The sequence below is a fragment of the Lutjanus erythropterus genome, chromosome 4 (assembly GCF_056507025.1).
Source record: "Lutjanus erythropterus isolate fLutEry1 chromosome 4, fLutEry1.hap2, whole genome shotgun sequence".
Lineage (NCBI taxonomy): Eukaryota > Metazoa > Chordata > Actinopteri > Lutjaniformes > Lutjanidae > Lutjanus > Lutjanus erythropterus.
The window spans coordinates 13,494,770-13,503,475 of NC_139320.1; the positions used below are offsets into that span (position 1 = coordinate 13,494,770).

The window sequence follows — 8,706 nt, forward strand, 5'->3', positions numbered from 1 at the left end:
CCTTTAAGGAGGGTTTTACCAGAAACTAAAAAGGGTTATTGTATGGGAAAAGGCTGGAGAGCACTTTATGGTTCTAGTTAGCCCTTTAATTTCTATGTGTGTAAGGGGTCTCTGAATGTGTGTGTGTGTGTGTGTGTGTGTGTGTGTGTGTTACAGGGGAGCTGAGAGAGGAACACATAAGTAAACAAAAAGAACAAGCAGAAGCACAAGTTGTGTGTGTACTGCCGATCAGTAAATAATCCACTAGCCAGGCTGTACCCATTAAACTTGATGATGTAACATTTAGAGAGAGTGGAGTGTTTTTTGCTCAGAAGGGCTGCGACACACATCTGCATAACTGGGTTTGGGTCCTTGAATATATTTTCCAAGATTCATCCAGGCGCACCTCCTTCTTAAAGGCGATGAGAGCTGACTTCCTGATTGGTCTATTGCACGTTTGGACAAAAACACACCCATGAATTAATCAAGGCACTTGTGCACAGCTGATAGGAGTATTCCGCTGTGCACTGTGGGCACAAGGGGTGGGACAGGGCAGGATACTACTGGACAGGACAGCAAAGGTGGATTTGGACACACCTTGAATAAATTAAATCCATTGTGCCTTGCACTTTGAACTTGTGCTTTAGATCAGCATGAGATAAGGCCAAGAAATTCCAATGAACAAGCCATAGGTGATGGCAGAGTTTGGGAGCTGTCCAGAGTGATGAACAAAGATCAGTCTCATCACCATTTCCTGTTAGCACCAGTTCACTGTCCTTGAAAGGGATACTTTGGATTTTTGAAGTGATGTTGTATGAGTTACTTACTGACAACCAGTGTATTAGCTACAGTAGATGTCAGTTGACATGCCCCAAGTTTAGGGGGAAAATAATACTCCACCAGTTATTTCCTGAGTTAAAACTTTTTATAAGCTGAGCTCTCATTACCAGTGATGTGACTGGTTGAGAGAATATTTAATAATCACTCACATATTTGAAAACTTTTCATGCTCTTTGTTCACAATATCAATAATCTGGTACCAGCTGCACTTTCTTGCTCTCACAATTGCAGCAGTGCCCACATACAACCCACAGTGCTGTCTGCTTCTCATCACTCATCTAATTTGCTGTATCCATTGTCATTTATAGCCTTGTTATATCGACCTTTAAACAAAAATTTAATGCCCTCATTGCTGAGCTAAATTTTTTCCTGGTGGTATTGAAAGCTGTATCAAATAACAATTGTCTTTACAAAAAAATATGTCCCCTATCAAAATGGTATGAACATGCATGCACACACAAAGACTCTGAAGGCTACAGACAGTCTATTCTAGCAGCAGTAATTCATTATTCATATGTGGTACATGCTCATCTTGCTCCCCTGAAGCACCATCATTTTTCCCCTCCCAAAACTGACACGCATTGACTGTACCTGTTTGTCTCCCAAATACACTCATCCCTCAAGTGTCCCTTTGAGACTCATAAATAAATCAAAGATTTTACCAACAGTGCTCTCCCAGACTACCATCTGTTCCCAGTGGGGATTCTCCACAGTGCTGTTGTTCTGCTTGGTGTCTTGTTACCCGGCCTGGATGCCTTGCTTCATCACAGGACGCTACAGCTTACCAAAACTGCACCCTGGTGGAACAGATGCTTAACCCCCATCACCTGCTATCATCCTCTGCTTGCTTGTTGCTTGCGCTGTCTCTTGCAATTCTTTTTTTTTTTTTTTTTTTTTTTTTTGCAGCAAGTCAAGGTCGATGAAATAGAGGCCACAGAAGAGCAGTATGGTAAACTTGGATAAACAAACTGTCAGACGAGGAAAAGAAGTAACAGTGCACAGTGCAGCTGGCAGACTTCAACTTCTTCCACTGCTGTTCTGTGTAGATGATGAACAGAAGTTTTAGGACTGCCATAAAAATACTGGGCTGTAAGAGCAGATTTAAATCCACCCACCGTCTTAATTTCCATAAAAACACACCTGACATACTTTAAGCAACAGAGTAGGGCTTGACAGTTTTGGCAAACATATGAATGGAAATTAGTTTGACTGATATTGCAATGATATTGTTATGATTTGCCATATTAGAGGGAATGATCATATTTACATCATTCTTCTCATTTCCAATTAAAAACATTTAAATGATTATGGTGTGACTTTTGCTGGGATTTATATCAAACAAAGTCTGTAGAATACGATGTGTAAGCCAGGGCATCTCTGCAGCATGACAATATTTAATTTAAAATGGTATTTAAACACACGTCAACTTTAAAAAATATTGCAGCTCCTCTGAATTAAAAACAGTCATGTTGTGATTTTGATAAAAGTTTGATTAATTGTTCAGCCATACCACAGAGTGAAAACGCTTCTTAATTAACGTCTCTGTTTTATCAACTCATTCATTATTTAAGCCAGAAATTTGACCCAAACGTGGCTCTGTTGTGTCACAGAGCCATATTTCAGGTCCACCCAAAAAAACTCTGAGCTCAGAAATTGTAACCAAGTGTTTAACGGTCTAACTCCACGATTCAGTGCTACATAGTTCTTAGTCTTTTCATGGTCTTCAGCTACTGTCTTCTAACATGTAGAATGTGTTTAGAAGAAAAACTCATTCATACAAATTAGACTCTGTCCCACTTTTCCAACTATTCATACTCCTTCAGCTGCATCTTCATACAAATTCAAGCCAACAGTTCAGTTTAGCATCAGCTTTCAGGTTTTCAACAAACCCTAAAATACATTTTTCATATATTATTGATCTTCTTCAAAGTTTTAAGCCAGCAATGCAGTTCAGCATTAGCTTGTCAACATCGAGCACTGGTAATTTCCTCAGAAATAGCCTTCACTAGTTTTCTTATGTCAGCTGCCAAAGCTTTGCATTTTTCTTTAGACTCTATATGCTTATCATTTCAGGATATTTCTGCAGATGTATTCAGTAAACAGAATTTGGACCAACAGTATTGAGTAATAATTAGTATAAACTGTAAGTCAGTTACAGCAACGGCTCTTTTGCACCTCTCCAGTGGCTCCCTGTGGCTTTGACAAAAGGTTACGTGGGAATAATGTTTGTTTGGGAGTAATGTTTTTACATTTTAATTTTAATTTATCATTGCTGTAGGCCTAAAGTAACTCTTCCATTCTACAACTGTGAAAATGTGTAGCCTGGTCAAAATCAAAGCAGCAGAGGCCGAAATAGCCTGATTTGTTTTCTCTCTAGTGTGCTGTGGTTAACAGAGACCTATATTGCAACTTCATAACGTCTTTTGTTAGACACTCCCTTATTGGCACACTCACTCTTCCTGTGAAACTCCACTCGCAGTTTATAACACAAGCACTCAGTTTCAAATGTGAAGCATCAAAATCAATCCAAGATTTTTCCATTCTCTAGAAAAATCCCTTCAGAGTCACAGAGGACATTATAAAAGTGTTCTCACAGTGATTCTTTGTTAACCAATCAACTAATCATTTTACCACTGCACAATGATTACATGACATAACAGCGGGGAGTGCTACCGTGTGCAGTGCCAGGTACCACTAGTGAGATTGCACATAAGGTGATGCAGTCAGAGAGGGGAAGAGGCTGTACCATGTGGGCATTGCAAGGGATGTCAGCTAAACTTTGCATTAAAGGCATTAACGCAAACAACCTGATTAACAAGCCAAACTCCTCTCTGTCTCTGTAAAAGGTCAAGACCTTAATTTGCCCTTTAGCAATATACAAACAAGCTTGAGTCTAATCTCTTACCTTTAATAGCGAGAATCTGTTGCAATATGTAGAATAGTAGTGGCTCAATGGGTGGCTTTATGCAACAAGCAGGCGCTTTGCAGGCAGCCTCCACTCACTGGATTAATTGAGTAATATTGTGACATGGTCTGCGTAGCGGTGGGGTGAGCAGGCATGTGTGTGTGTCTGTGTGAGTATGAGGGAATCATTGCTTCCTGAAGAGATTGTGTGAATGGGCTCTTTTGTGCCCCGACGTCATCGTGCTTTCACCCACTCAGCTAAGCAGGCAGGCTGAAGTCTTGCAGAAAGTTCAACATGGCCATTGTGGTGGTGAGACGAAGACGCACAAACACACGACTCAGACCCCAAGGGTCAGACTGCGCGTGTGTGTGTGTGTGAAAGAGAAAGAGTTGATGTATGTGGTGTGTTTTTGCATGTGCGTGGGAATGTGGAGGTGTATTTGAAATAGTGACATAATCAAAAGCTTGCAAAATGACAGAAGAGTTTTAAGTGTGATTTCATTGAGAGTGAAAGCACAAAACACAACTGGTTGGTTGGATTATATGGATCAGAGTGCAGGTTTTCTCTGCTTTTGTGTGCACATGGTGACATTTACTCCTGGCAAACATGCCAGTCACTGATGAAATAGTATGAAACTTTTATATGATGTTAATGACCAAAATTATCACAGTCAGTATTATCAATATTATCGTATTATTAAAATGTAGAGCTGGGTATCAGCTTCAGTACTTTTATGGCAACAATTTAATTGCTTCAATACTATCTGAAAAATGCTCTATTATTTGATACCAAATTTCAGTACATTAGAGGTAAATCTCCAAGTTGTGGTTTAATTCTTTTATGTTGTAAAATTGCATTGAATGGAAAAATGCAAAGGTGCTGAAAAACAAAACTAAAGATTTGAAACAGACAATTTAAATTTAAGTTTTTAAGTTATTTAAGTTACCATACTGTGACAAATAGTTTTTTATTGTTATTTTATGAAACTGTATATGACTTTGTATGAAACTGTGTAAAAACTAAAGATTTGTACTGTAATGTGTAGCCTAATTTTCATTTTGTCAAAAGGAGTTTTATACAAATTGGTATTGAAAAAAGCATGGTTCAGGAACCAGCACTGAATTCAAGGTATCATTACTGGTACAGGTATCTAAAATGTTCAACTATATCCTGCCCTATTAAAATGTGCTGAACATGTTTGAAGATAACTGATATACACACTGAAATTATTTCACCTAGTTTTAAATTGAAAAAATCAATTTGTTCTTAAAGACTTAATAAATAAATGAATAAAAATCTGAAATGGCATCATGTCCTTTGTGATATCAATGCTGTCATTAACGCAAAACAAACCCAGATTGCATGCTGCATCTGAGAGACTGTTGCAGGCTTTGGTGAGTTTTTAAATGCACAGATTTAATGATGCAATAATTAAAATTTGAAATGGTAATACTAATTGTTCAGAATTTTACTCCACTTTAATACGAAACTAGTATCACCTGTATCATCTCTACTAGTCACCAGCCTATTGCTTTGTCTACAGTGTAAGCTCTCTTAAAACCATAATAATGCAGATATGTATCCTCCTAACTTGCACTTCTGAGAAACGTGGCTTCCAGCGAGATAGAGTGTGCGTCTGTGTGTTTTCTAATCACATCGGACCACCCCTGCAAAACAATCACATCTCTGTCTGTAGGTGCAGAAGCATTCTGAGGGACCTACATCATTTGATAACTGTTACCACAGGCCAGTCCATTTCAGCTGTGTAAATATAGATTTTACAAGTAGAAACCCACTTGATGTTGTAAAAGTTAAGAGTGAGGATTGCTATGAGGTGACGAAGATTTTCACTTTCAGCCTCTGATTAAAACAAATGCTGTTATAAAATATGTCCTAGTCTGCATGTCTGTTTTTCATAACTATATAATTGTGTCTACCAAAAGAAACATAAAAAGCATGTGGATATTTATAATAAAAAAAAGTTCACTTCCATTAAAAAAAATGCCCATTACAACTAGAATCTGAGCCAGTGCTGCCTTATTAAATTAAAGCTTGATAGTGACAATAAATAACTTAAGCTGGAAATACACTTGCTTTTAACTACACGAACGCAAACGCATGGTTAAACAGCAAGTATATCTCCAGCCTTACAGAATATGTGGGATTTAAACGTCAGTGTAATTAGTGGTCTGAGCAATGAGCCAGACATTCAAACTGCAACATCCAAGCGCACTACCAAGTGTCAGGCACACCACAATGGCAGGTAACTTCCGGTTTACAGTTTCAAAATAAAAGGTTTCAACCACATTTTGGACTGCTGCAAATGCAATTTAACCAGTATTTATGGCAAAACTATATTGGCAATGTGAAGTAATTAGCAAATTTCTTCAAAAATACATTAAGCATGGGCGTACATAAGGTAGTGCACACAAAATTATAATTTTAAGCACAATGTCATTTCAACAGCACATATATATTCATACTCATAGCTGTCAGGTGAGAGTAAAAATAGTATGAATTACTTCTCTTACTCATCTTAGTCTCATTTTGAAGGACAGCTCCTATTTACACTTCGGCTGATAACATTTAGCAAGCAAGTAATTATTTAAAGCATGAATTAATAGTTTCGTGTTTTAATTTTTTGAAGAATAATATTTGTTTCTTTCAGAAATGTATGGGAGTCCATTTCCACCAATATGATGAAAAAGTTATCCTGCAAGTCATTCTAATAAGAAACAGAAATAATAGTAGCCTATCCTAAAAATAATGACTTATCTCAAAATAATGAGTTACTCTCAACAGTCAGTTAATCTTTAGAAAAAATAATGAGTATACTAAGTCATTATTTTGATAACGTTTTTTATTATAAATTATATTAATACAATTTCTCGTTATTTAGAGATATTAACTCTTTATTCCTGAGATGCTAGCTCGTTATATTGTGATACCAAGTCATTAGTTGCATTATGTTGAGAAAGTTTCTCATTATTTTGAGAAATAAAGTCATTTGTAGCGGAAATACACTTCCATTGAAATGTCTCTGTCTGTCTTGGGCGACTTGACGCGGCTGCACCATCCCGCACATCTGGGTGCAAACGCGCATCACAAAACGGCACCTAAACGCCAAAGAAACTCACCTGTGAATGTCAGTTTGTCCGGGCTGCAGCAGCGGAGAGCCGACTGTCAACCTGACTGAGTGTCTGAGATGATTTCATCCACCGGCTCCAGTCTAAATGTTCATATTGCACTGTGCAATCCGAGCCCGGAAGTGAGACACGCGTCGTGTTGTTGTGGAGGATGGATGGAGGGTTGGGAGGGGGAGGAGGGGGGAGGCATTCCCTGTCTTATGATTGGACTTGTCGAGGTGGCGCGTGCTAGGGGCCGGGCCAGATGGAAAGAGGGCTCGAGGTGACTGCATGGGTTACTGGGTGTCAAAAGTCCTCACACACACACAACTGCACACTGCACACTGCAGGTCCAGAGTCATTTCCATTATGTTTTAAGTTAAATGACTGTACTGTAGTCCAAATAGCAAGTGGGTGACAGACAATCTGTTAAATCCTATCCTAGAAATCCTATACAACCTATGGTGGAAGTGAGTTGTCTCCTCCCGCTGACTCCTCCCCACATGCAGGGTGCAAAGTGAAACACTGCAGGAGCACAGGATGAGCAACGTTGATTAGTGTTGTGATAAAAAAAAAAAAAATACAACATGCTGTTTATTACTGTAAAAACAATTACAGTACCGTGGTATTGTGATTAGATTTACAGTAATCATACTGTGAAATGCATTTACAGCAACTTACCAGCTAATTGCTGCCAGTAAGTTACTGAAACTTTTACAGCCACACACCATGATGCATTATGATAACTGGGGGTTTAAAGCAAAGGGAATACAGTTTATCTGATGTAAAAAAAATGTATGTTCTGAATTGTCTTCTGTTATATCTGTCATGCATGATGAATATTGACTTTTCTGTCAAAAACTGTTAGTTTTTATGTTAACTGCTGTATTGTTCCAGCCCTAAGAAAATATGGAGCTGTGAAATGGTGCCACTGGCAGTGTGATGACTCATTCTGTCTGCAGTGACATGCAGAGGCAGTGTGTTATATCATGGAAACATAAAAATGGTATTTTCACCAGCAGACTTTTTACTAGGGAAAATGAAATGGTGAGGCTTGCTGCCCACTGTCTCCACTTTCTCATCAGGATTTTAATAATAATGCCTCACACAAAGGGTTCTGCAGTTTGTACCAACCCTTTTTTGTTCTGTGCAGAACTTATTTAAAGGTTTCACTTGAAATCCTTTTAGAGAGTCATACCTAGAACCCAACATAAAGAGTTAAAATTAGAACCATCTCTGAAAGGTTTCACCCAGAGCAATCCCCCCCCCCCCCTTTTTTTTTTTTTTTTTTTTCTTACCATCATGGACCTGGACCAATTTCAGGTCCAAGAACCTAACTTTGAACAATTCTTCACATTTCCACCAAAAATGAACCGGATTGGAACCTGAAAATTTGGTTCCAAGTGCAGCCAAACATTGTAGTTTATAGCAGTTGGGAACAAAAGTGGACATTTCATATTCAACAGATTGTTGTACATTGTGCAAAGCCCTCTGTTGATGACCACCTTGATTACAATGGTTCCACTCAAAACTGGTGGCTCACTAGATAGCACCAAGGTTCCAGGGATTTTCAATGGAACTGGTTCAAGAACCAGAGCTTGTTTGGTGGAAAAGGGACCTGATAGATCTTTTCCACCAAAGTATAACTGACCCGTTGTGGTCCAAGCACCTAATTTTGAAGCTTTATGAGCATTTTCACTAAAAATGAATTAGTTTGGAACCTGAAAGTTGGTGCCCAGCTGGAACTGAAACATAGCAGGTTTTCCTCAGAAACCAAAGGGGTCATCTCATATTCTAGGATGTTGTGCATTGTGCAATGCCCTCTGTTGATGAGCATCCTTGATTACAAAGGTTCTA

At 38.6% G+C, this 8,706-nt stretch overlaps 1 protein-coding gene across 1 annotated transcript in view; it reads right to left on the reverse strand.

Moving 5' to 3' along the window:
• The window catches only part of acsl3a (acyl-CoA synthetase long chain family member 3a), a 37,248-nt gene extending 30,246 nt beyond the window's left edge, over window positions 1-7,002 (reverse strand). The window contains exon 1 of the mRNA XM_084717023.1: window positions 6,862-7,002. The gene's annotated coding sequence lies outside the window, so the exon portion shown is untranslated. The remainder of the gene's footprint in view (window positions 1-6,861) is intronic.
• Between the last annotated feature and the right edge of the window lie 1,704 nt (window positions 7,003-8,706).